Here is a 26,381-nt window from a genome sequence, read left to right as displayed (position 1 = left end):
AAGTTCTCCCTCACATAAGTCCCCTGCTAGATAATCTGTGGTAAACTTGGTGTGATTGGTGTACTGTGAGGTGGGTGCACTATATTTAACTGGGGGCAGTTAGCTTGAGTGAATCTGCCACATTATTAATGGGTGGTATTAATCGGGCGAATTCACCAGAACGTCAAACGCCCCACTAAGCAAAATGAGATGGCAGGTCTCCAAATGCAGCAGGACTTATCACAGTTAGTAGGAAAGGAGGTAACACCCACCTCAATCTAAAGGGGGGGGGGGGCTTGCAAGACCATTAAGTTCAGAATCTAAAACTGCCTAACCACACCATTTGTTTCTTTCCTTCAGAAGGTGTCCACCTTACTGCTGTTCTATGTACCTTCTTTCAACAGGGGCAGGAAGAAAGTCTACTGGTTTTTTTGTACAAGAGAGGCAGTAGGATGCAGCACTGTGCCACTCAGAGCACAGTAGTACACGCCAGAATCTTCAAGAGTAACTCTGTTGAAGGAGAATTCATTGGCCTTTCGATCGCTGGTGATTATCATGGCTCCATCTAGAATTTTACTTGACACAGTATTTTTGTATCCAGATACTATGGAATGAGGAGCCTCATTAGGGCGCTGCCGGTACCAAAAGATGTTATCATTTGAAATCTGAGGGTGCTTGCAAGGGAGCTTCACTTTTTGTCCTTCTGACCCTTCCACAAGAGGATCTTGGGTGATCTTGCCTTGACACTGAAGGATCCCTGGGAGACGAAACAGAGAGGAGAAAGTCAACACAGCATACATGAAACCGCTGGGCGGTCATCCTCTGACATCATATTGGGCAGCACATATTTAAAACCACAGAAATGGGAGACCAAGAGTAAAGGAGAGACATCAACTCACCTAGTGAAGAAAGCATCACGATGAATGAGGCCAAGGTGATGGGCATTATTGATGGTTTTAAAATCTCTCTGGTATACCAGACAAGAGCAAAAGGGAGATGATGAGGCAAGGATCTAATCTTCACTGTGGCTGAAGAACAAACAGAGAACATCTGAGAAGGAGGCTGGTAGACAGACTGAGAACTGAAGTGACGGATCAATATGAGTAAAACTCTGCTGCCTTGTGGCCAAGGCCTGGTACTGCGAGGGTTTTTACACACTTGGCTTTTGCCCTGTGCTTTCCAGGCACAGGTACAGTGGTACCTCAGCTTACAAACTTAATTCGTTCCAGAGGTCCGTTCTTAACCCGAAACCATTCTTAACCTGAGGTGCGCTTTCACTAATGGGGGCTCCCACTGCCGCTGCGCCGCTTGCACGCAATTTCCATTCTTATCCTGGAGCAAAGTTTGCAACCCAGAGCAACTACTTCTGGGTTAGCGGGGTTGTAACCCGAAGTAGGGATGCGGGTGGCGCTGTGGGTAAAACCTCAGCGCCTAGGACTTGCTGATCGCAAGGTCAGCGGTTCGAATCCCCGCGGCGGGATGAGCTCCCGTCGTTCGGTCCCAGCTCCTGCCCACCTAGCAGTTCCAAAGCACCCCTAAGTGCAATTAGATAAATAGGTACTGGTTTATAGCGGGAACGTAAACGGCGTTTCCGTGTGCGGCGCTGGTGCTGGATCGCCAGATGCCGCTTAGTCACGCTGGCCATGTGACCCGGAAGTGTCTCCGGACAGCGCTGGCTCCCGGCCTCTTAAGTGAGATGGGCGCGCAACCCTAGAGTTGGGCGCGCAACCCTAGACCGGCCCGTACGGGCAGGGGTACCTTTACCTTTACCTTTAACCCGAGGTACCACTGTATGCATTTTAAATTTCATTGTCTGAGTGCTGTTTTTCTTTTTCATGAATCTTTTCGCATGAAAACCTTATTTGAAGAGCAACCAGTGGCATTTTGGGTTTTCCACGGAACACTGTTTTGCTCCAATTCAGCTTTAAAGAGCGGCTTTCACAGTAAAAGCATCAGATGGGCACAAAAAGAGGGCCCACAAATGGAGCTTAACCTGGAAAGCATATAGGATAGATAAATAAGCTCTCAGATAGGTAAATCTCCCCAGTTTGTTTTCTCTCATTCTCATTCCCCCAATTTTATGTTCAGTTCCACACCAATCTGCAATTTAAAAAAACAAAATCCTCATTAGCATTTATTGTCGAAGATCTAATAATATATTCATTTCTGTATACCTTTCTGCCATGATGTGTGTACAGTGGTACCTCGTGTTAAAAACTTAATTTGTTCTGGAAGTCCGTTCTTAACCTGAAACTGTTATTAACCTGAGACCACTTTAGCTAATGGGGCATCCCGCTCCCGCCGCACAATTTCTGTTCTCATCCTGAGGTAAAGTTCTTAACCCAAGGTACTATTTCTGGGTTAGCGGAGTCTGTAACCTGAAGAGTCTGTTACCCGAGGTACCACTGTATACCTTTCTGCCATGGCAATCTTCCACATATTCTTATGCCAGAATGCCACATTTAGACCTGGTAGAATCTTCTTTCTTTTTCTCTTTAACTTTTTATTTATTTTCCAAGCTGGAGGAACCTAAACCTCATGGGGTGCCTAGCAGGTCATGTGTGTGACACTTCACCCAATCCTCATCTCTTGAAAAAGAAACAATGGATGCTTAAACAGCAAAAAAGGTAAAAGCTAAAGGACCCCTGGACAGTTAAGTCCAGTCATAGGTGACTATGGGATTGCGGCACTCATCTCGCTTTCAGGCCAAGGGAGCTGGTGTTTGTCCACAGACAGCTTTCCAGGTCATTTGGCCAGCATGACTAAAACGCTTCTGGCACAACGGGACACTGTGACGGAAGCCAGAGCGCACAGAAACGCCATTTACCTCTCCACCGCAGCAGTACCTATTTGTCTACTTGCACTGGTGTCCTTTCGAACTGCTAGCAGTACAGTTGTACAAGTACTTATTACCAAAAGTGAGTTCCTGCTTACTGCTGTTCTATGTACCTTTTTTGTCAAGGGCAGGAAGAAAGGCTGCTGGGTTTTTTGTACAAGAGTGGCAGTAGGATGCACCACTGTGTCACTCAGAGCACAGTAGTACACGCCAGAATCTTCAAGAGTAACTCTGTTGAAGGAGAATTCATTGGCCTTTCGATCGCTGGCGATAATCATGGTTCCATCTAGAATTTCACTTGACACATTATCTTTGTATCCAGATACTATGGAATGAGGAGCCTCATTAGGGCGCTGACGGTACCAAAAGATGTTATTTGAATTCTGAGGGTGCTTGCAGCGGAGATTCAGTTTTTGTCCTTCTGACCCTTCCACGAGAGGATCTTGGATGATCTCACCTTGGCACCAAAGGATCCCTGGGAGGTCAAACAGAGAGGAGAAAGTCAACACAGCATACATGGAACTGCTGGGTTTGCAGTCATCCTCTGACATCATATCGGGCAGCACATATTTAAAATCACAGAAATGGGAGACAAAGAGAAAAGGAGAGAAATCAACTCACCTAATGAAGAAAGCATCACGATGAATGAGGCCAAAGTGATGGGCATTATTGATGGTTTAAAAATCTCTCTGGTTTTCCAGACAAGAGCAAAAGAGAGATGATGAGGCAAGGATCTAACCTTCACTGTGGCTGAAGAACAAGCGGTGAACATCTGAGAAAGAGGCTGGTTGACAGACTGAGAGCTGAAGTGACGGATAAATATGAGTAAAACCCTGCTCCCTTGTGGCCAAGGGCTGGTACTAAGAGGGGTTATCCACATTTGGCTTTTGCCTGTGCTTTCCAGCACAGGTATGCATTTTAAATTTCACCGTCTGAGTGCTGTTCTTCTTTTTCATGAAGCTTTCCCCATGAAAACCTGCTCTGAAGTGTAACCAGTGGCATTTTGGGTTTTCCACAGAATGCTGTTTGCTCCAATTCAGCTTTAAAGAGCAACTTTTCACAGGGAAAGCTTCAGATGGCGGGGGGAGAGGAGACAGAAACAATACTTTACTTGGAAAGCATATATGATAGGGAAGTGTAGATAAGCTCTCAGATAGGTAAATCTCCCCAGTTTGGTTTATCTCTGTTTCTCATTTTCCCAATTTTATGTTCAGTTCCACACCAATCTACAATTTTTAAAAATAAAATCCTCATTAGCATTTTAGTGTTGAACGTCTATTAATATATTCATTTTTGAATACTTTTTCCCTCTCTCTCTCTCTCTCTCTCTCTCTCTCTCTCTCTCACACACACACACACACACACACACACATACACATAAAGCCGTTTTTTATGGGGCAATGCAGAGGTACACATAGCCCTAAACAACTTGTGAATCTTTGTACTTTTGTCCACTTACTGTATTTATTTTCCCCGATTTGAACTATAAAATGGTGATTTTCTTGAGTCAAAATGAGAGTACCCATAAACATCACCATCATCATTAGAAAAAAGCACTGTGTATATGTGTGTGTTTTCACATGGCTTGGCTGGAGCCCAGCATTGTAAAATTCAATGGAGTGTGATTTAGATGGATGGCTATGTTTTGGTTTTGTTCATTATTTTGGGAAGTGCAAATTAGGTAGGTGCCCTTTAAATGTGAACTGAATCACATTTCATGCTCATTCACACAGTCTAGGGTTGTTGTTGTTGTTGTTGTTTAGTCGTTTAGTCGTGTCCGACTCTTCGTGACCCCATGTTCCAGAGCACACCAGACACCCCTGTCTTCCACTGCCTCCCACAGTTTGGTCAGAATCATGTTTGTAGCTTCGAGAACACTGTCCAACCATCTCGTCCTCTGTTGTCCCCTTCTTCTTGTGCCCTCAATCTTTCCCAGCATCAGGGTCTTTTCCAGGGAGTCTTCTCTTCTCATGAGGTGGCCAAAGTATTGGAGCCTCAGCTTCACAATCTGTCCTTCCAGTGAGGACTCAGGGCTGATTTCCTTCAGAATGGATACGTTTGATCTTCTTGCAGTCCATGGGACTCTCAAGAGTCTCCTCCAGCACCATAATTCAAAAGCATCAATTCTTTGGCGATCAGCCTTCTTTATGGTCCAGCTCTCACTTCCATACATCACTACTGGGAAAACCATGGCTTTAACTATACAGACCTTTGTTGGTAAGGTGATGTCTCTGCTTTTTAAGATGCTGTCTAGGTTTGCCATCGCCTTTCTCCCAAGGAGCAGGCGTCTTTTAATTTCATGACTGCTGTCACCATCTGCAGTGATCATGGAGCCCAAGAAAGTAAAATCTCTCACTGCCTCCATTTCTTCCCCTTCTATTTGCCAGGAGGTGATGGGACCAGTGGCCATGATCTTCGTTTTTTTGATGTTGAGCTTCAGACCATATTTTGCGCTCTCCTCTTTCACCCTCAATAAAAGGTTCTTTAATTCTTCCTCACTTTCTGCCATCAAGGTTGTGTCATCTGTATATCTGAGGTTGTTGATATTTCTTCCGGCGATCTTAATTCCGGCTTGGGATTCATCCAGCCCAGCCTTTCGCATGATGAATTCTGCATATAAGTGAAATAAGCAGGGAGACAATATACAGCCTTGCCGTACTCCTTTTCCAATTTTGTACCAATCAGTTGTTCCATATCCAGTTCTAACTGTAGCTTCTTGTCCCACATAGAGATTTCTCAGGAGACAGATGAGGTGATCAGGCACTCCCATTTCTTTAAGAACTTGCCATAGTTTGCTGTGGTCGACACAGTCAAAGGCTTTTGCATAGTCAATGAAGCAGAAGTAGATGTCTTTCTGGAACTCTCTAGCTTTCTCCATAATCCAGCACACGTTTCCAATTTGGTCTCTGGTTCCTCTGCCCCTTCGAAATCCAGCTTGCACTTCTGGGAGTTCTCGGTCCACATACTGCTTAAGCCTGCCTTGTAGAATTTTAAGCATAACCTTGCTCGCATGTGAAATGAGTGCAATTGTGCGGTAGTTGGAGCATTCTTTGGCACTGCCCTTCTTTGGGATTGGGATGTAGACTGATCTTCTCCAATCCTCTGGCCACTGCTGAGTTTTCCAAATTTGCTGGCATATTGAGTGTAGCACCTTAACAGCATCATCTTTTCAAATTTTAAATAGTTCAGCTGGAATATCATCACTTCCACTGGCCTTGTTATTAGCAGTGCTTTCTAAGGCCCATTTGACTTCACTCTCCAGGATGTCTGGCTCAAGGTCAGCAACCACACTACCTGGGGTAAACGAGACATCCATTTCTTTCTGGTATAGTTCCTCTGTGTATTCTTGCCACCTCTTCTTAATGTCTTCTGCTTCTGTTAGGTCCTTTCCACTTTTGTCTTTTATTATGGTAATCTTTGTACGAAATGTTCCTTTCATATCTCCAATTTTCTTGAATAGATCTCTGGTTTTTCCCATTCTATTGTTCTCCTCTATTTCTTTGCATTGCTCGTTTAAGAAGGCCTTCTTGTCTCTCCTTGCTATTTTTTGGAAATCTGCATTCAATTTCCTGTATCTTTCACTATCTCCCTCGCATTTTGCTTGCCTTCTCTCCCCCGCTATTTGTAAGGCCTCATTGGACAGCCACTTTGCTTTCTTGCATTTCCTTTTAATTGGGATGGTTTTCTTTGCTGCCTCCTGTATAATGTTACAAGCCTCCATCCATAGTTCTTCAGGCACTCTGTCCACCAAATCTAAATCCTTAAACCTGTTCCTCACTTCCACTGTGTATTCATAAGGGATTTGGTTTAGATTGTATCTTACCAGCCCTGTGGTTTTTCCTACTTTCTTCAGTTTAAGCTTGAATTTTGCTATAAGAAGCTGATGATCTGAGCCACAGTCAGCTCCAGGTCTTGTTTTTGCTGACCGTATAGAGCTTCTCCATCTTTGGCTGCAGAGAATATAATCAATCTGATTTTGATGCTGCCCATCTGGTGATGTCCATGTGTAGAGTCGTCTCTTGTGTTGTTGGAAAAGAGTGTTTGTGATGACCAGCTTGTTCTCTTGACAGAACTCTATTAGCCTTTGCCCTGCTTTGCTTTGAACTCCAAGGCCAAACTTGCCACTTGTTCCTTTTATCTCTTGACCTCCTACTTTAGCATTCCAATCCCCTATAATGAGAAGAACATCCTTCTTTGGTGTAACTTCTATAAGGTGTCATAAGTCTTCATAGAATTGGTCAATTTCAGTTTCTTCAGCACCAGTGGTTGGTGCATAAACTTGGATTACTGTGATGTTAAAAGGTCTGCCTTGGGAGTCGTATCGAGATCATTCTATCATTTTTGAGATTGCATCCCAGTACAGCTTTTGCCACTCTTTTGTTGACTATGAGGGCCACTCCATTTCTTTTACGGGTTTCTTGCCCACAGTAGTAGATATGATGGTCATCCGAACTGAATTCGCCCATCCCCGTCCATTTTAGTTCACTGATGCCCAGGATGTCAATATTTATTCTTGCCATCTCATTTTTGACCACATCCAACTTATCCAGGTTCATGGTTCTTACATTCCAGGTTCCTATGCAATATTTTTCTTTACAGCATTGGACTTTCCTTTTGCTTCCAGGCATATCCGCAACTGAGCGTCCTTTTGGCTTTGGCCCAGCCGCTTCATCAGCTCTGAATCAACTTGCACTTGTCCTCCGCTCTTCCTCAGTAGCATGTTGGATGCCTTCCGACCTGAGGGGCTCATCTTCCAGCGTCATAACTTTTATATGCCTGTTGTCTTTGTCCATGGAGTTTTCTTGGGAGGGATACTGGAGTGGCTTGCCGGTTCCTGCTCCAGGTGGATCACGTTTGGTCAAAACTCTCCACTATGACCTGTCCATCTTGGGTGGCCCTGCATGGCATAGCTCATAGCTTCTCTGAGTTATTCAAGCCCCTTTGCCACAGCAAGGCAGTGATCCATGAAGGGGAAGTGATCCATGAAGGGTTGCCATGTTTCAAAAAATGAAAATCCAGACACAAAATTTGTTGAGTTAAGGATTTTTTAAAAGCTTTTTTTTGGGGGGGGGTGAGGGAGAGATCAGCAAGACAACCAACACTTCTGATATGGGCTGCCATATGCCTGGGTCTTCATGGACGTTTTTTTCTGATTTTCAATTTTTTACACCATTTCAGGTGTATGGCAGCCTTAGCCCAATCTAGATGCTTTATCTGTGTTATTTGACATGCAATACTATGGTGCTGGCCCAAAGGACCACAATAAATATGATAATGTGAACCCCTTGAGTGTGCTTCTAATAGAGAAATTATGATAACCTGTTGCTTTATGAAACTGATGCTTTTGCAAGTCCCCCCCCCCCATTGGGGGAGAAGTAGAGCTAATACGTATGTGAAACACAAAGATACAGTTCATAAGCTAGTACATAAGTTGATATATGGTGCAAATGGCTACGCGTTACCCAGGTTCCCAACATGCATGCTAACACAATATAAACAGAAATTTGAACTTTAACAGAGAGCACCGGGAATCAGAGCTGAATCAACAGAAATTGCCAATGCTTATTGCGCATGTGTAGTAAACATGAAATGAGGTAATGAGGTACATGATTGGTGAAAATTGAAATCCTTTGTTTGAAATGTTATAAATACCACCGCCCAGACCCTTGGGTGGGGTTGCAGTTTTGCGAAAAAATTCAACTGGAACCTATTGCTTTGCAATAAACAACAATGGACTCCTAACTAATCTTGTCCCTGAGTTTTATTGGCATAACTCAGAAGATAAACCATTTTTGGCTTACAACAATACCACATGTGTCCCATGACAATCTTCCACACATTCTTATGTGGCCAGAATGCCACATTTAGATCTGCTAGAATTTTCTTTCTTTCTTTCTTTCTTTCTTTCTTTCTTCTTTTTATTTATTTCCCAATACAAAGCAGCCCCAAACCAGGGCACTATCTTCTGAGGCCACGCTCCCACGTGAGTCATGTGACTCCCCACAAGATCACAGCCCCTCCCCCCCAGCACTTTTCAGGCACAGCACCTAAAAATGCATGTTTGGGGGCACACTGCAATATTGCTGCCCCTCCACAAAAGCACTTTTGGTGGCAGCAGTCTTGCACAGTAACCCAAAACACTTTTTTTTTATTCTGTGCCCCAAAAAAGTGCAGCCCAAAATTGGTTGAGATTACAGCAACCAAGTTGGCCATTGTGCTGCGTGAGAAAAAATGGGATTCCTGTTTTTTTTCAGGGCATTTGACAGGTGTGCATGCTATGGACAGGTAGGTCACTCATATCCAGGCAATTCAATGGACAGGTAGAAATGAATGGTGCAATGGTGATAACCCAACATCTATAAGCAGAAAAAAGAGATCTTTTGACTTCTAAATTGATGAATGTGTCACTGTTTCAAATTAGTAAATCTAAGTGGTCGGCAGGCAGCAAAGCTGTTTAATTATTGTTACAGAATCATAGAATCTTAGAGCTGGAAGGGACCCAAAGGTCATCTAGTCCAACCCCATGCAATGCAGGAATATCGGTTAAAGCATTCCTGAGAGATGGCCATTCAACCTCTCCATAAAAACATCCAAGGATGGAGAGGCCTTTTGTAATCATGTGAAAGGGTTTCAGTTAGCAGCTTAGACCCCATCCACATGAAACGTTTAAAGCAATTTCATACCACTTTAAACAGGGAATGCTGGGAACTGAAATACGTAAGGGGAGTCTGGAGAAACTTAAACTTCATGGGGTGCCTAGCAGGTCAAGTGTGTGGCACCTAGGCCCCATCCTCATCTCTTGAAAAAGAAACAATGGCTGCTTAAGCAGTAAAAAAGGTAAAGGTCCCCTGGACAGTTAAGTCCAATTGAAGGCGACCATGGGGTTGCAGCACTCATCTTGCTTTCAGGCCAAGGGGGCCAGTGTTTATCCACAGACAGCTTTCCGGGTCATGTGGCCAGCATGCCTAAAACGCTTCTGGCACAATGGGACACCGTGAGGGAAACCAGAGTGCAAGGAAACTCTGTTTACCTTCCCGTCACAGTGGTACCTATTTGTCTACTTGCACTAGTGTGCTTTCGAACTGCTAGCAGTACAGTTGTACAAGTACTTATCACCAAAAGTGAGTCCCTGCTTACTGCTGTTCTGTGTACCGTTTTTCATCAGGGGCAGGAAGAAAGGCTGCTGGGTTTTTTGTACAAGAGAGGCAGTAGGATGCAGCACTGTGCCACTCAGAGCACAGTAGTACACGCCAGAATCTTCAAGAGTAACTCTGTTGAAGGAGAATTCATTGGCCTTTCGATCGCTGGTGATTATCAAGGCTCCATCTAGAATTTTACTTGACACACTATTTTTGTATCCAGATACTATGGAATGAGGAGCCTCATTAGAGCGCTGCCGGTACCAAAAGATTGTTTCACTTGAAATCCGAGGGTGCTTGCAAGGGAGCTTCACTTTTTGTCCTTCTGACCCTTCCACAAGAGGATCTTGGGTGATCTCACCTTGGCTCCGAAGGATCCCTGGGAGGCCAAACAGAGAGGAGAAAGTCAACATAGCATACATGGAACTGCTGGGTTTGCAGTCATCCTCTGACATCATATCGGGCAGCACATATTTAAAATCACAGAAATGGGAGACCAAGAGAAAAGGAGAGGAATCAACTCACCTAATGAAGAAAGCATCACAATGTATGAGGCCAAGGTGATGGGCATTATTGACGATTTTAAAATCTCTCTGGTTTACCAACTGAGAGCAAAAGGGAGATGATGAGGCAAGGATCTAATCTTCACTGTGGCTGAAGAACAAACAGAGAATGTCTGAGAAGGAGGCTGGTTGACAGACTGAGAACTGAAGTGACAGATCAATATGAGTAAAACTCTGCTCCCTTGTGGCCAAGGGCTGGTACTGCGAGGGCTTATCCACACTTAGCTTTTGTCCTGTGTTTTCCAGGCACAGGTACAGTTGTACCTCGGGTTACAAAAGCTATTCGTTCTAGAGGTCCGTTCTTAACCCGAAACCGTTCTTAACCTGAGGGGCGCTTTCGCTAATGGAGTATCCCGTTGCTGCCGCACCGCTGGCGCACAATTTCCATTCTCATCCTGGGGCAAAGTTCGCAACCCAGAGCAACTACTTCCGGGTTAGCTGAGTTTGTAACCCGAGGTACCACTGCATGCACTTTAAATCTCATTGTCTGAGTGCTGTTTTTCTTTTTCATGAAGCTTTCGCCATGAAAACCTGCTCCGAAGCGCAACCAGCAGCATTTTGGGTTTTCCACGGAACACTGTTTGCTTTGATTGAGCTTTAAAGAGTGGCCTTTCACAGGGAAAGCTTCAGATGTGGGGTGGGGAGGACACAGAAAGGATGCTTTACTTGGAAATCATATAGGATAGGTAAGTAGATAAGCTCTCAGATAGGTAAATCTGCTCAGTTTGGTTTCTCTCATTTCCCCAATTTTATGTTCAGTTCCACACCAATCTACAATTTAAAAAAATAAAATCCTCATTAGCATTTTATTGTCGAAGGTCTATTAATATATTCATTTCTGTATACAGTGGTACCTCAGGTTAAGAACTTAATTCGTTCTGGAGGTCTGTTCTTAACCTGAAACTGTTCTTAACCTGAAGCACCACTTTAGCTAATGGGGGCTCCTGCTGCCGCTGCTCCGCCACCGCAGGACTTCTGTTCTCATCCTGAAGCAAAGTTCTTAACCCGAGGTACTATTTCTGGGTTAGTGGAGTCTATAACCTGAAGCGTATGTAACCTGAAGTCTATGTAACCCGAGGTACCACTGTACTTTTCTGCCATGATGTGTGTGTGATCTAAAGTACTAAAATAAATTTTTACATGCTTCACACCCACCCACAAACATTTCTATGCACACTTTACCCTAGTATACACATTTTTTTTACACAACTTGGCTGGAGCACAACATTGTAAGATTCAAAGGAGTGTGATTTTGATGGACTGCTACTTCTTGGTTTTGTTTATTGTTTTGGGAAGTGCAAATTAGGTAGGTGCCCTTTAAATGTGAACTGAATCACATTTCATGCTCATTCACACAAACTAGGTTTGCCATATTTCAAAAAGCAAAAATCCGGACACAAAAGTTGTTGAGTCGAGTATTTTAAACCTTTTTTTTTTTTTTTGGATGGGGCGAAATCACCATAAAATCAACACTTCCGATATGGGCTGCCATATGCCTGGGTTTTCCTGGACATTTTTTCCCTGATTTTCCATTTTTCTACCAAGTATGGCAGCTCTAGCCCAGTCTAGACGCTTTATTAGTGTTATTTGACATGCAATACCACACATGTGTCATGACAATCTTCCACACATTCTTATGCCAGAATGCCACATTTAAATCTGTTGAATCTTGTTTTTTTTTCTCTTTATCTTTTATTTATTTTCCAAGCTGGAGGAAATAAATAGTGCTACCTATTGGTCTACTTGCACTGGTGTGCTTTCAAACTGCTAGTAGTACAATTGTACAAGTAAGGTAAAGGTAGAAGGACCCCTGACCATTAGGTCCAGTCATGACCGACTCTGGGGTTGCGACGCTCATCTTGCTTTACTGGCGAAGGGAGCTTCCAGGTTATGTGGCCAGCATAACTAAGCTGCTTCTGGCGAACCAGAGCAGTGCATAGAAACGCTGTTTACTCCCCCCCCGAGCGGTACCTATTTATCTACTTGCACTTTGACGTTCTTTTGAACTGCTAGGTTGGCAGGTACTTATCACCAAAAGTGAGTTCCTGCTTACTGCTGTTCTGTGTACCTTCTTTCGTCAGGAAGAGGAAGAAAGGCTGCTGTGTTTTTTGTACAAGAGAGGCAGTAGGATGTAGCACTGTGTCACTCAGAGCACAGTAGTACACGCCAGAATCTTCAAGAGTAACTCTATTGAAGGAGAATTCATTGGCTTTTCGGTCACTGGTGATTATCAAGGCTCCATCTAGAATTTTACTTGACACACTATTTTTGTATCCAGATACTATGGAATGAGGAGTCTCATTAGAGCGCTGCCGGTACCAAAAGATTGTTTCTGTTGAAATCTGAGGGTGCTTGCAAGAGAGCTTCACTTTTTGTCCTTCTGACCCTTCCACAAGAGGATCTTGGATGATTTCGCCTTGGCACCGAAGGATCCCTGGGAGGCCAAACAGAGAGGAGGAAGTCAACACAGCATACATGAAACTGGGGAGTTTGAGATTACTACATACCTTTCACAGTATTTCAAATTATAGACTTGCCATCGCTTATGAAGTTGCCTTACATCAAGAATATTTGGGGAACCTTTATCTGCCCAAGGGCCACATATCCTTCTAGGGAACTTTCTAGGGGCCATGTGCCTGTAAAAGGCAGGGTTGGGTGAAAGAGGCAGAGCACACAGATATCTTCATCCTGCACCCAGGCAGGCAAGATACGTTTTCACAGTTCAAGGAAACAGGTCAGGTATGGTTTGTCCATCAGATGTCAGTCCCACTTACTCCCAGGTAAAGTGTGCAGAGGTTTGTACTGTTTAGGTCTGTATTGTTTAGACATAACTCATAGGGCTAGCAGGTATCACCTTTGGAACTGATCCTTGTCAGGAGGGGCATACACATGAATGCACATGCACAACTGGCGCTGTTGTGTTGATATATGTGTTATGATGATGTCTGCCTGGTCTAGTTTATGGGTTCCGATAGCAACAAACTACACAGACCAACTGCCAGAGCATTCACATTTGCCATGGAATGAAGTCCCAACCAAATGGGAGACAATGGGAAGTTGAAGACAAAAGGGGAAGAAATCTACTCACCTAACGAAGAAAGCATCACGATGAATGAGGCCAAGATGATGCACATTCTTGCTTTTTTTATAAGACGCTATTTCTCTCCCTGCTGCTTACCATACGAGAGCAGAAGGGAGATGGGGAGGCAAGGACGTACTGATCCCTGCCACCAAACAACCAACACGGAACAGGTGACAGACAACTGAGACCTGAAGAATGATACTCTGCTCCCTGGTGGGCAATGGCATCACAGCACACTTCTAAGAGTGGACCAAAGTGAAGCCTCCTCAGGCAGGGTCCGCTCCAGTCCCCCCCCCCCGCCAAGTTGCCGCAGATAGGCCAGAAATTTGAATCTGGGTTTGGTGGCAACCTGCCAGGCACCACAATGGGCAAGGGAGTGGAGTAACGGTCGGGGAAGATGGTGTGGCCGTGGGAGGACGGGAAAGCCTTGTGCCAGGTCACAACCAACACCCACGTCTGGACTGGGTGAGTGGCCATTTTTTATTATTTCCCAGGCATTGGTGCAACACAAATGATGTGATATTTTATTTATAATAGTGCTTATTTTTTATTAAATCAAGTGTCAACGGCAAGCCGTGCTTTGGGGAGGAATCTTTGCAGCCCTGCCTTGAATTCAAGAATTTCCTAATGCAACCCCAGGTTCAATTAAACCCAGGGCTGCAAAGAAAAAAGGGAAGAATCATGAGCATGCTGCCCTTCTGATGCTGCTCTCCTAATTCCATACCCTCCAACATTCCTCAGATGAAAATAGGGACATTTCTCACTCCCATCCAACTGACCATCTTCGACCTCCCGTTTCTGTCCCCCCACTCTGCAGAGCATTTCCACCACAACAACACTGATGGGACACAGCACACACAGCCCCCACCATCCTGGAAAAACCCCTAAAATCCCTATTTTATTTTATTTTTTTCTTTGGTAGATGTGCAAACAGAAAAACACACACCAATGAACACTGGTGGAGGAAGAGGGGTGTGGGGGGAGCGCACCGTCCCTAGCAGCGCGATCCCAGTGGGGTGCCATCATGGCTGCCCCCCCGCCTGCGCTGGGTGCCACACCCCAGGACATGCACCATGCCCCCAGGATGCGTGCCAGCCCCGTCCCCACCTGCTCTCTGCCCCCCTGCTGCCAGAGCATTAAGCTCTGCCACTGCCAATGAATAAATTTTAGAAAGGGGCAAAATTAGACGTGGATGCTATTTCATTGGAGCAGAGCTTGGATCTGTCAGGGATTGTTTAGCCATGATTCCTGCATTGCAGAGGGTTGAACTAGAGAACCCTTGGGGTCTCTTCCAACTTTACAATTCTATTATTCGATGGCCTCTTACATTTTAACATTGCACTGCCATTTTTTTGAGATAGCATTGTGAAAATATTTGTGCATGAATGAAAATGAGCACATAAACCACGAATGGCCCAGGGCAATGAATGTCAATAAAGGAGTGAGGCTTCCTCAGTCTTGGCCCTCCAGATGTTTTGTGACTAAAGTTCCCATCATCCCTGACCACTGGTCCTGCTAGATAGGGATCATAGGAGTTGTAGGCCAAAAACATCTGGAGGGCCGAGGTTGAGGAAGCCTGCTCTACAGGAACCAGCTGTCTGTATAACAGATGGCTCCACCTTGTGGTGCCTGCTGCTCACTGCATGCAGGAGCTTCTCCAAGAGCTGAGAGAACTCAAACCCAAAAGGAAGAACCAGTGTTAGATGTCCCTTCTCCACCAGAAGCCTGGGTTGGGGGAAGCCTGTGATATGCCAATGTCAGGACTACTGGTGTCATTTGTAAAGTGGATATATATGATGCACATACAAAAACAAACTCAGGACTCATGGTTTCTCACCAAATGTGATTTTATTTGGCTCCCAGTATGTTTCTGAGCACAATTCAAAGTGTTGGTGTTGGCCTTTAAAGCCCTAAATGGCCTTGACCCAATATACCTAAAGGAGCATCTCCACCCCCATTGTTCTGCCCGGACACTGAGGTCCAGCTCTGAGGGCCTTCTGGCGGTTTCCTCACTGCGAGAAGCAAAGTTACAAGGAACTAGGCAGAGGGCCTTCTCAACAGTGGTGCCCTCCCTGTTGAACACCCTCCCATCAGATGTCAAGAAGATAAAAAATTACACAACTTTTAGAAGGCATCTGATGGCAGTCATGTGTTGGAAAGTTTATAAGGACTGATGTTTTTAAATAGGTTATAAGCCGCCAGAGTGGCTGGGGAAACTCAGTCAGATGGGTGGGGAAGAAGAAGAAGAAGGAGGAGGAGGAGGAGGAGGAGGAGGAGGAGGAGGAGGAGGAGAATGCTAATTACTATCAACCCTCTTTGATTCTGTAAAAGAATATTCCCATTCCCTGGGCTGCTCTTGAATTGAACCTTTTATTGTTCTGACCAACATCTAACCATGCATTATGGATTTATAATGGAAAGTTCTTTGTTTTGTGGCACTGTAAAAAGTTTTAATTACTGAAAAAGCATTAAAAAAGATGGAAGGCAAAGAAAAGATCAGTCATAAATCTATGCTGCAAGATCCTAGGAATGCTTCATTGGAATCAACTCTCTTTCCAGTAAATGTGCAAAGGACTGCAGCTGTGGGCCTCTAACTCTGTTCTGTTCTGAATGTCCCTGTTCCATTCTGTCTCATTTGCACCTGCATGTTTTTGCTCTGCTTCTCCATTGGCCCACATCACTGTGTCGCTCACGGCACAGAAATAGACAGCAGAGTCGTTCAGCTGGCTGGCAGGTTTCTCCATGTTGAAGGTCCCCTCGTCTTTCTTGTCTTTCTTCTGCTCGACTTTGAAGCCAAGAAGAGACCCATCTGCTCGTGGGTCATAGCTACTCAGGAAAAGCTTGGGAGGTTGGCCTAGATGCTGAATGTACCAAAATAGACCATAGGGAGTCCCTTTGTAGGAACAGTTGAGCGAGATACCCTCTCCTTGGGTGACATGCACGATGCCTTCTGTTTGGTCCACTGACTGTCCAACACTTCCTTCTGCAGAGGAGAAAAGGGCAGGAGAGATTAGGCAAGATGGGTCAACAGCAGAATTGCTCTGGGGCTCTTAGCTCCTGGTGAATCGCATAGGACGAGAATGGGGAACCTGAGCCTCACCCCCCACAATATATGTCTCTGGGCTCCAACTCCCATCATCCCCAGCCAGGAAGGTCAACAGCCAAGGCTGATGGGAGCTGTAGTCCAGGAATGTTTGGAGTTCCACAACTTCCCTATCCAGGAGACACAGCAATATCACCTGTTGCATTGAAAGAACGATTTAACTCACTCATAGCTAGAACCCAACCCTCGCTTCCTAAGGGGTCAGACCCACTGTAATGGCTTTTAAGTTAAATATTCATAGCATTGCACAGCCAAATGTATTTATTTCTGTTCTTGCTGGCTTTCTTGCATCTGAAAGGCAAATATAAAACCCTAACTCAGTTAGAGAAGGCATTTTATTTCTAAAAGAAGAAGAAGAAGAAAGTCCCTCTTTGGCTTTCTGTCCTACAGCAACTTGGTAGCATGGGGAAAATTCAAAGTGACTTTTATCCTAGTGTAGCTTTTATCAAATTTGTGCTCTGCAGATGCTTTGAACTACAGTGCGAATCGGTCCCAGCTGGCATGGAGGGTACAAGTTTGGGAAAGGCCGACTCATAAGTAAGAATATTGATTGACTCAGGTTACAGATGCGGCAGAACAAGCTTGGAATAGCTATGAAGTGGGAGAATGGATTGCAACATAGAAAATACATTTTTAAAATACAGTGGTATTTACATACGCTTCAGGTTACAGACTCCGCTAACCCAGGAATAGTGCTTCAGGTTAAGAACTTTGCTTCAGGATAAGAACAGAAATTGGGTGCGGCGGCGCAACGGCAGCAGGAGCCCCCATTAGCTAAAGTGGTGCTTCAGGTTAAGAACAGTTTCAGATTAAGAACGGACCTCCGGAACGAATTAAGTACTTAACCCGAGGTACCACTGTACTCCTCATAAGAACACCCTGTCAACAGAAACCTAGCATAGCAGGGATGCATTTGTTGTTGTTGGTTTCCTTGCCAGGACCTTGAAGTGGTACAGTCCATTCTTTTACTTCTGGACTATACCACTTCCTTGTGTGCGAGGTCGGAATCAGCAAGTGAAGTCATAAGAATATTAAACATGAAAGTTGGGCTTTCTTGAGTTGCAGGAGAATTTATGAAGCAAATGGTAGAAGTTCAAGGCAATTTAAGGTTGCAAGAAGAGAATCAACTTTCACTTACTTAAGAATGCCAGGATCAAGACAGGCCCAGTCCAGAGGAGGGTCATTTTTCAGGGATGAAGAAGGGCAGAATCGCAGAGCAATTGGTAACACTCCGATTCTAGGCTTGCACTGCACTACCTGATCAGACATGAGGGAATGTTCATGCCTTCCTCTCTGGTTAGTAGTTTATTTTTCAAAGCAACCGAAAGATGAGGGCTGGTAGGCCACAGGATGTGGTTAGGAGCTGGCTACAATGAGTTGGTTTTTAAAAAACGTTAAACTCTTCCGTATCTCTACCCTGTGCTTGAAATCCACTTCACAACTTTGAGATCAAGTACTGTATTTAGCTAGAACAGGCTTTGGCTGGCTTATGGCAGCCCCTTGGGTGCTTCCCCCAACCCATTCATACAACCCCAAAGATCTACCAGCTGGAGCCAGGTTCACATTAGTGTGAATGTGGTCCATTGTGATCTCCTGGGTCAACTCGGTGGCATGGGTCTTAGAAGACCCTGTTCCCATCCATCCAATTAACGTTGTAGGAATGTTCTTCAACTTTCTTCCACTTGTGAAGAAAGGAGATTCTGACCAAACACTTGGAAGAATTTTCTGATGGTAAGAGCATACCTTCCAACCTTTCTCTGATGAAAATAGGGACGTCCCATTCCATAATGAGAATTTTACAATTTATACCCCACATTTCTTACTGGGTTGCCCCAGCCATTCCGGTGACAGGGACTGGGCAGAAGAGGAATGGTGGAGACCACCTCTCCAGCCAAAACTCCTAGCGGCTGCAGCCTGGAACTTTTTAACAATCAGGAATTTGCTCAGCTTCTAGCGCAGTCGGTCAATCATGGATTTGAGGCAGTATATGAGCTCACCAAAATGTGCACAATTTGGATGAGTTTTGTGAAGGGATGGGGAGCGGAATATTATCGGCAAGATGTTACAAGCACTCCATACTGGATGGAAATCCATCTTCATGGGCCTCTGCAGTGGCTGGATAAAGTACTCACCCAGATGGGATCCCCTCTTAATCCCATCTCTTCTGTTTCATTGTGCCAAAGAAGTTTTTTCAACCATAACTTTAGTGATCATTTTCTAATTCTACAGACACTTCCTGTGTGGATACTGTAAGAACATACTACACATTAGCTTTCTTCTACCAATGACCAATTCCATTGTTTTTCATCGCTCTTCCTTTTATTTATTTTTTATATTAAGGAAACAGCCAAGATGGGAAGAAAATTGAGAATTCAGGGTTTTATTTTTCCTTGATACACATATTTAACAATCATAAACTCCACTGAAAATATTTTTATGTGTCTTCTAGGAACACATTTTTGAATTGGTTCTGTTTTTTCGGTGGGGGGGGGAAGGAATAACATTTATCCTTTTCCTAAATTTGTTTATTTCCAGTTTACAAGTTTTTAATGTTGTATAATGGATAATGTCCATAAACAAAGCTAGCACCTCCCCAGCCTGACTTTTCCAGAGAAGAAGATAGTTCAGAATTGCAACAGGGGTTTGAGGGGGGTCACAGCTCAGAGGCAGATAAGGGGGAAAGCTGGGGGAAAATGGGAGAGGAGGAGGAGGAAGAAGAAACATCAGAAGGGCAACAGCTGACATACACAGTGTCTTTCAAAAGCATCCCAGACTCCCCCTCTCCCAGAACCTGGCGAGCCTTGAAAGTAGGAGAGTAAAGAGCTCAGAAGCAAAGGTCCTTCACCGCCACCCATAGAGGAGATGATGACGAATGAGGAAGTGGGAGAAAAAGGGAGTGGAGAGTTACACGGGACAATACCATTATTCCAAGAGGCTGCATTCCAAGCCTCTCTCTGTAAATATTGAATAAAAAGCAGATGGTAAGGTCTTTTCCTTTCCTTATCCCTTCCTGGCAACCTGCCATGGTGGTTGTTTTCTCTGCTGCCTGACATCTGGATGGCTTTCAACATATATAAAAACATAAGAAATCATTAAACATTAAAAAAAAACCCTTCCCTATATGGGATTGCCTTCAGATGGCTCGGGGGGTCAGGTAACTCCACACCCTCCAACATTTCTCCAATGAAAATAGGGACGTCTGAAGGAAAAGTGGGACATTCTGGGATCAAATCAGAAACTGGGACGGCTTCTCTAAATCAGGGACGTCCCTGGAAAATAGGGGCACTTGGAGGTTCTGTAAGAGCTGCTTGACAATAGAAAAGACTATCACAGAAGGTGTGGACTCTCCTTCCTTGGAGGCTTTTAAACAGAGCTTGGATCAGTCAGGGATTTTTTTAGTTGTGATTCCTGCATTGCAGGGGGTTGGACTAGATGACCCTTGGGGTCTCTTCCAACGTTATGTACTAAGCTTGGATCCTAGAACAATAGGCAGGTAGGAGCCTAGAATGCAACAACTGATTGGCCTGCAGGAGATGACCAATCAGGCTCCAGGAGGGAAGCAGAACCAGCCAATCAGACTGGACTCATTGTGTAAATAATGTGCATAAAGACCTGAGGTTTGGGGTGGGTGGGTGGAAATCAATCACTCTTTTACAAGCTGCAATAAAGAGCATGAAATCACTGCAGGACTCCGAGTATATTTCAGCTACTGTTTATGATTTAATGGCCTCTTACACTTTAACATTTAAATTTAACATTTAACTGCCATTTTTTGATATAGCATTATGAAAATACTTGTGAACGGATAAAAATGAGTACAGTGGTACCTTGGGTTACAAACACCTTGGGTTACAAATGCTTCGGGTTACAAACTCCGCTAACCCAGAAGTAGTACCTCAGAACGTTGCCCCAGGATGAGAACAAAAATCACATGGCGGCAGCGCAGGAGCAGCGGGAGGCCCCCATTAGCAAAAGCGTGCCTCAGGTTAAGAGCAGTTTTGGGTTAAGAACGGACCTCCGGAATGAATAACCTGAGGTACCACTGTACACAAAATGCGAATGACCCAGGGCAATGACAGCAAATAAACAAATGAAGATGTAGGGGGTCCGTTTCTGGCAAAGGGAAGAAACTCTGCAGGAATCAGCTGTCTGTGCTATGAGAGTGTGCAGTGCCGGATTTATGTATAAGCTAAACAAGCTATAGCTTAGGGCCCCGCTCTCTTGGGAGGCCCCCAAAAAATTCACTATTAATATACTTCTTAATTGCATTTCAGTTCAACAATTACTTTGATAAAATACATATTTTGTTATGAGCAAATGGCTTTAGATACCTATTAGGTCCATAAATTACCATATAGCATATATTCAGCGCAAAATACAGCCACAATTTGTTGTTGACAAAGGACAGCTGGACATATAAAGGGCCCCATTGCCTTCAGTAGCTTAGGGCCTCATCAAACCTAAATCCGGCCCTGAGAGTGTGGAGATCTTTAGCAAATGAATGGATGGCGCCACTTTGTGGTGCATGATGCTCACTGCATGCAGAGGCTTCTCCAAGAACAGAGAGAACGCCAACCCAAAAGGAAGATCAAATGTTGGCTATTTCTCCACCAGAAAAAAGCCTTTGATCTGCCAGTATCAGGGCTGCTGATGTCATTGATACAGTTAAAAAAAATTGAGTGGCATGCCTTTTCTTCTAAAACTTCCTCATATGCGAGTTTCTTTAGTCATTTGGATCACTTTAATTGCCCTTTCCCAAACCTTTCCCAGCTCCACAGTGTCCCTTTTGACCAAAACTGTCATTCTTTCCCCACTAAGTTGAAATGCCCCAAATTTTGAACCCTTTCATTATATGGAAACAGAGTGAAATCAGAAATAACTATCAGCTTTAAAGGGAGAATTTCATCAATATATGAGTATGACAATGCTGAATCAGTTTGTAAAAGTCTTGTTATATATATATATATATGTTGGTTGCAGTCAGACTGACCATGGCCCCAGGAGCAGAGAAATAAGTCAGACTTTTACCTTAACACCTGGTTAAAAAAAACCCTGACTTATTTGATATGTATTTCATGAGGCACTGCTAAATCAATAAAATGTGCTACTATGTGGTGGGTGTATTTGATGTTTATTTTAAAACAAACTCATGTCTTGCAGGTTCCCACCAAATGTGATTTTATTTAGTACTAATTAGATGTGAATGTTCTTTACGATAAACCCTCTTTACTTCTAGAAAAAGAATATTCCCATCTTTGGGCTGATCTTGGATTGAACCTTTTTATGTTCTGAGGTAACATCTAACCATGCACTGTGGATCTATAATGGCAAGTCACCACTTGGTTCTTTGTTTTTCTGCAACGTAAAATGTTTTGACTACTCACGAAAAGCACAAAAAAATGTGGGGGTGGTAAAAATCAATAATAGGTCTATGCTTCAAGATTCTATGCATGCCTAGTTGGAATCAACTCACTTTCAGGTGAATGTGCAAAGGATTGCAGCTCTGGATCTCTGACTATATTCTGAATGTCCCTGTTCCATTCTGTCTCATTTGCACCTGCAGGTTTTTGCTCTGCTTCTCCATTGGCCCACATCACTGTGTCGCTCATGGCACAGAAATAGACAGCAGAGTCGTTCAGCTGGCTGGCAGGTTTCTCCATGTTGAAGGTCCCCTCGTCTTTCTTGTCTTTCTTCTGCTCGGCTTTGAAGCCAAGAAGAGACCCATCTGCTCGTGGGTCATAGCTACTCAGGAAAAGCTTGGGAGGTTGGCCTGGATGCTGAATGTACCAGAACAGATAGTAGACATTTCCTTGGTAGGAACAGTTGAGAAAGATCCTTTCTCCTTGGGCAACATACACAGTGCCTTCTGTTTGGTCCACTGACTGTCCAACACTCCCTTCTGCAGAGAAGAAAAGGGCAGGAGAGATTAGGTGAGATGGGTAGATGGATGTGTGGGTGAGCTGATGGTCAAGAGCAGAATTGCTCTGGAGATCTTAGTTCCTGGTGCATCATATACAACAAGGATGGGGAACCAGTGGCCCCCACATGATGTTGCTGTACTCCAACTTCCATCAGCCCCAGCCAGCATGGTCATCAGTGAGGGTTGATGGGAGCTTTAGTCCAGCAACCTCTGAAGTGCCCCCATGAATGAGACACAGCAATAGCACAATAACCAACTTTGGAGCATGGGAAAAACTCAAAGCAACTTTAAACATCTGGTGTCCTCCAGATGTTTTGAACAACAGTGCACATCAGTCTCAGCTGCATGAAGGGTATCAATTTGGGGAAGGCTGATCTATTGAGTTAGAATATCGATTGACTCTTGCTGTTGGTTACAGACACAGCAGAAAAAGATTAGAATAGCAATGAGGCAGTAGAACTGATGACCACTGAGATGACATATTTCTGAATGCTCCCCTTAGAAACACCCCATCAGTGGAATAATAGCATCACAGGGATGCATTTTGTTGTTGTTTTCCTTGCCAGGACCCTGAAGTGCTACAGTCCATTTTTTTACCTCTGGATTATAGCATTTCCTGGTTTGTAAGTTTGGAGTCAGCAAGTGAAGCCATAAATGTGAAAGTCTTGTGTCGCAGGAGAATCTAGGAAGTAAAAAAAGGTGTCAAGACAAATTTTAGGCTGTGGGTAATGAATTGACCTTCACTTACTTAAGACTGCCAGGATCAAGACAGGCCAGGTCCACAGGAGAGACATTTTTCAGGAATGAAGAAGGGAAGAATCACAGAAGAATTTCCATTCAATCCACTTCTAGGCTTGAACCGCACAATATGAGCAGACTTGTTGAAATGAAGTTCATGCCTTCCTCTTTGGCAAGTATTTATTTTTCAAAGGAACCTAAACTTGAGGGCTGGTAGACCACAGGATGTGGTTAGAAGCTGACTACAACTAGAGGGTTTTTTTTTCTCTCTTAAAGTTGAACTTGCTCAGTATCTCCATCTCATGGCTGAAATCCAGACCACAATTTCAAGATGAGCAAATTAGCTAGAACAGGGTCTTGCAAGCTTATAAGAGCCACTTGTGTGCTTCCCCACCTTTAACCCAAAAATCTAACAGCTGGAGCCAGGTTCACAATAGTGACTCGGGTCGGAAAACCTTCTCTTAGAACTATGGAGAAGGCTGCCTTTGAGCACACGCTCAGCCCAGGAATTTGTTTTCGATACCAGAGCTCAGCTCATGGTCCTTTCCCATAATAAACCTCCTCTTGTCGCTCACCCCCCCAAAAAAAAACCTTGTTTGATCTCAGCTGTGTGAAGAAGGAGGAGGAGGATCAACTGTAAATTGGTACAAGAAGCTGTAGGAAAGCAAGCTGCTGTAAATTAAGACAGCATAAAGTTACACCAGATCTGCTGCCCTGCTTAACGCCACAGAGGGGAAACTAGCCTTTGAAATTATTGTATGTTGCCAGGTCATGTGACCAACCAGAATAGGCTCCAGGGATCCATCCGAAATTCTTCCACTGCACAACTAGACTGCCCCTTTTGCGGGTCTTACATCTGCCAGCTGAGCTGGGACGAGCAAATTACACCAGTGTATCTTTGGCTGTGTCGGGGTTGGGGACTTAATGCCAGCTGAGCCATGAATCAGTCAACTGAGCCAGTGATCTGATGTATCCTAAGCTGTTCATCCTGGTGAATCTTGCCACAGGATTCCTCTATTAAGCATTTGGTTAGATCGCAAGAGGGAAAGTTTTCATGCTGTGGTGTAATTTTTGTTGTTGTTATGGTTTGATTTTTCAGACATTTATTTTGTCAAAGAGAACAACAACTACCAGACTTTTAGAAGACATCTGAAGGCAGCCCTGTTTAGGGAAGCTTTTAATGTTTGATGTATTACAGTATTTTAATATTTTTTTTGAAGCTGCCCAGAGTGGCTGGGGAAGCCCAGCCAGATGGGCGGGGTATTAATAATAATAATAATAATAATAATAATAATAATAATAATAATAATAATATATTATTATTATTATTATTATTATTATTATTATTAATTGTATTTTTATCTTTTACGCTTACATTTACATTCCATTCCATTCTATTATAAATATTCCATATTTTAAGTTGTAAACCACTCTAGGACTGGTTTCACTGAAGAGTGGATTATATAGCTTCTTCCCAAAATAAAGTAAGTGTTTCAATAGTGAAAGCTTTATGTTTTTGTTTTTCTCTGAACAATTTATGGAACTTTCAAATTGAATTGAAATTACAAAAGAATGTAGCAATGATTAGGTCTAGACTCAGTCATACTGAGAATAAATCATCTTTAATTTAATTTAAGCAAGGCTTAATTTAATCATTACATTTCAATGGCCTATGAATAACTCTGGATCTGACCCATGGACTTCAACTTTTTATATTTAAAGTCCAAAGCTTTTTTTTTAAAAGGAGTTTTGTTTTGTTTTGATGGACTAAGAAGATTCTAAATCCTTAATATTTCTGGTGAGACTTGAAAGCTAGAAATTTCAATTCTAATGCCCCATATCAAGTGGTTGGGGTGCTCTTTGAAGACCTGAATATAGCAATGTCTGTAACAGAGTCCTTTATTCTCTCTCTGTGTGCGTTTAAATTACATTAGGAAAACATGCACTTGGATTTTTGGCAAGCAAATGTAAGACTTGGCTTGAGAATTTATCCTCAGAACTCATTGGGCCAGAGATTTTGGTTATAATATACAATATAATGATTGGATAAAACTATGGAATGAAAATATAAAATTTACTGCATGTACTGCGTTAAAGGAAAATGTTATGAAAATGATCTATAGATGGTATATTACACCTGTGAAATTAGCAAAAATGTATAAAACATCCAATAAGTGTTGGAAATGTAAAGAAAAAGAGGGGACATTTTATCATATGTGGTGGGAATGTAAGAAGGTGAAAGGCTTCTGGGAGATGATATATAATGAATTGAAGAAGATGTTGAAATTTACATTTGTCAAGAAACCGGAGGCTTTTCTTTTAGGAATAGTAGGAAATGAAATAAATAGAAAGGATTGTAAACTTTTCCAATATGCAGTAACAGCGGCAAGAATATTACTGGCCCAAAAATGGAAACAGCAGCAATTACCGACAATAGAGGAATGGAGAATGAAGCTGATGGACTATGCTGAGTTGGACAAATTAACAGTGAAGATCAGATATCTACGAGACCAGAAGTTCATCGAGGACTGGGGAAAGTTTGTAGAATATCTGGGAAGCATATGTGATGAGAGAATAACGCTAGTAGCATTTCAAGAAGCTCTGTGAAAGTAGGAGTATTGTAAAAAACTAAATAAGATTTGAAGGATATGCTGAAAGGCAATATTAAATTAGGGAAGCTGAAGGAAGTCCAAAAGAGAAAATTTGTGATAATTTGGATGTGGTACTATATGTATGTTTGTATGGAAAATTAATAAAAATTATTATTAAAAAAGAGAGAGAGAATTTGTCCTCAGAACTGTTTCGGTGCCCACTCAGCACCCTTGCGTCTCTTTTTGTATAGTGCACAGTCACGGCTGACTCACTGTGCCACTCAAAGCGCAGTAATACACAGCCTCATCCTGGAGAGAGACTCCTTCAATTGTCAGAGGAACAGTATGCTTTATGATATCCAAACTGGCAGAAAACTTCTCTTCAGCCTTTGGATTTTGATCGGCTTTGGTAGCACGCAAGAGGATCTGG

This window comes from Podarcis raffonei, chromosome 13 (genome assembly GCF_027172205.1).
Source record: "Podarcis raffonei isolate rPodRaf1 chromosome 13, rPodRaf1.pri, whole genome shotgun sequence".
NCBI lineage: Eukaryota > Metazoa > Chordata > Lepidosauria > Squamata > Lacertidae > Podarcis > Podarcis raffonei.
Note: the sequence above shows the minus strand (reverse complement) of the source record.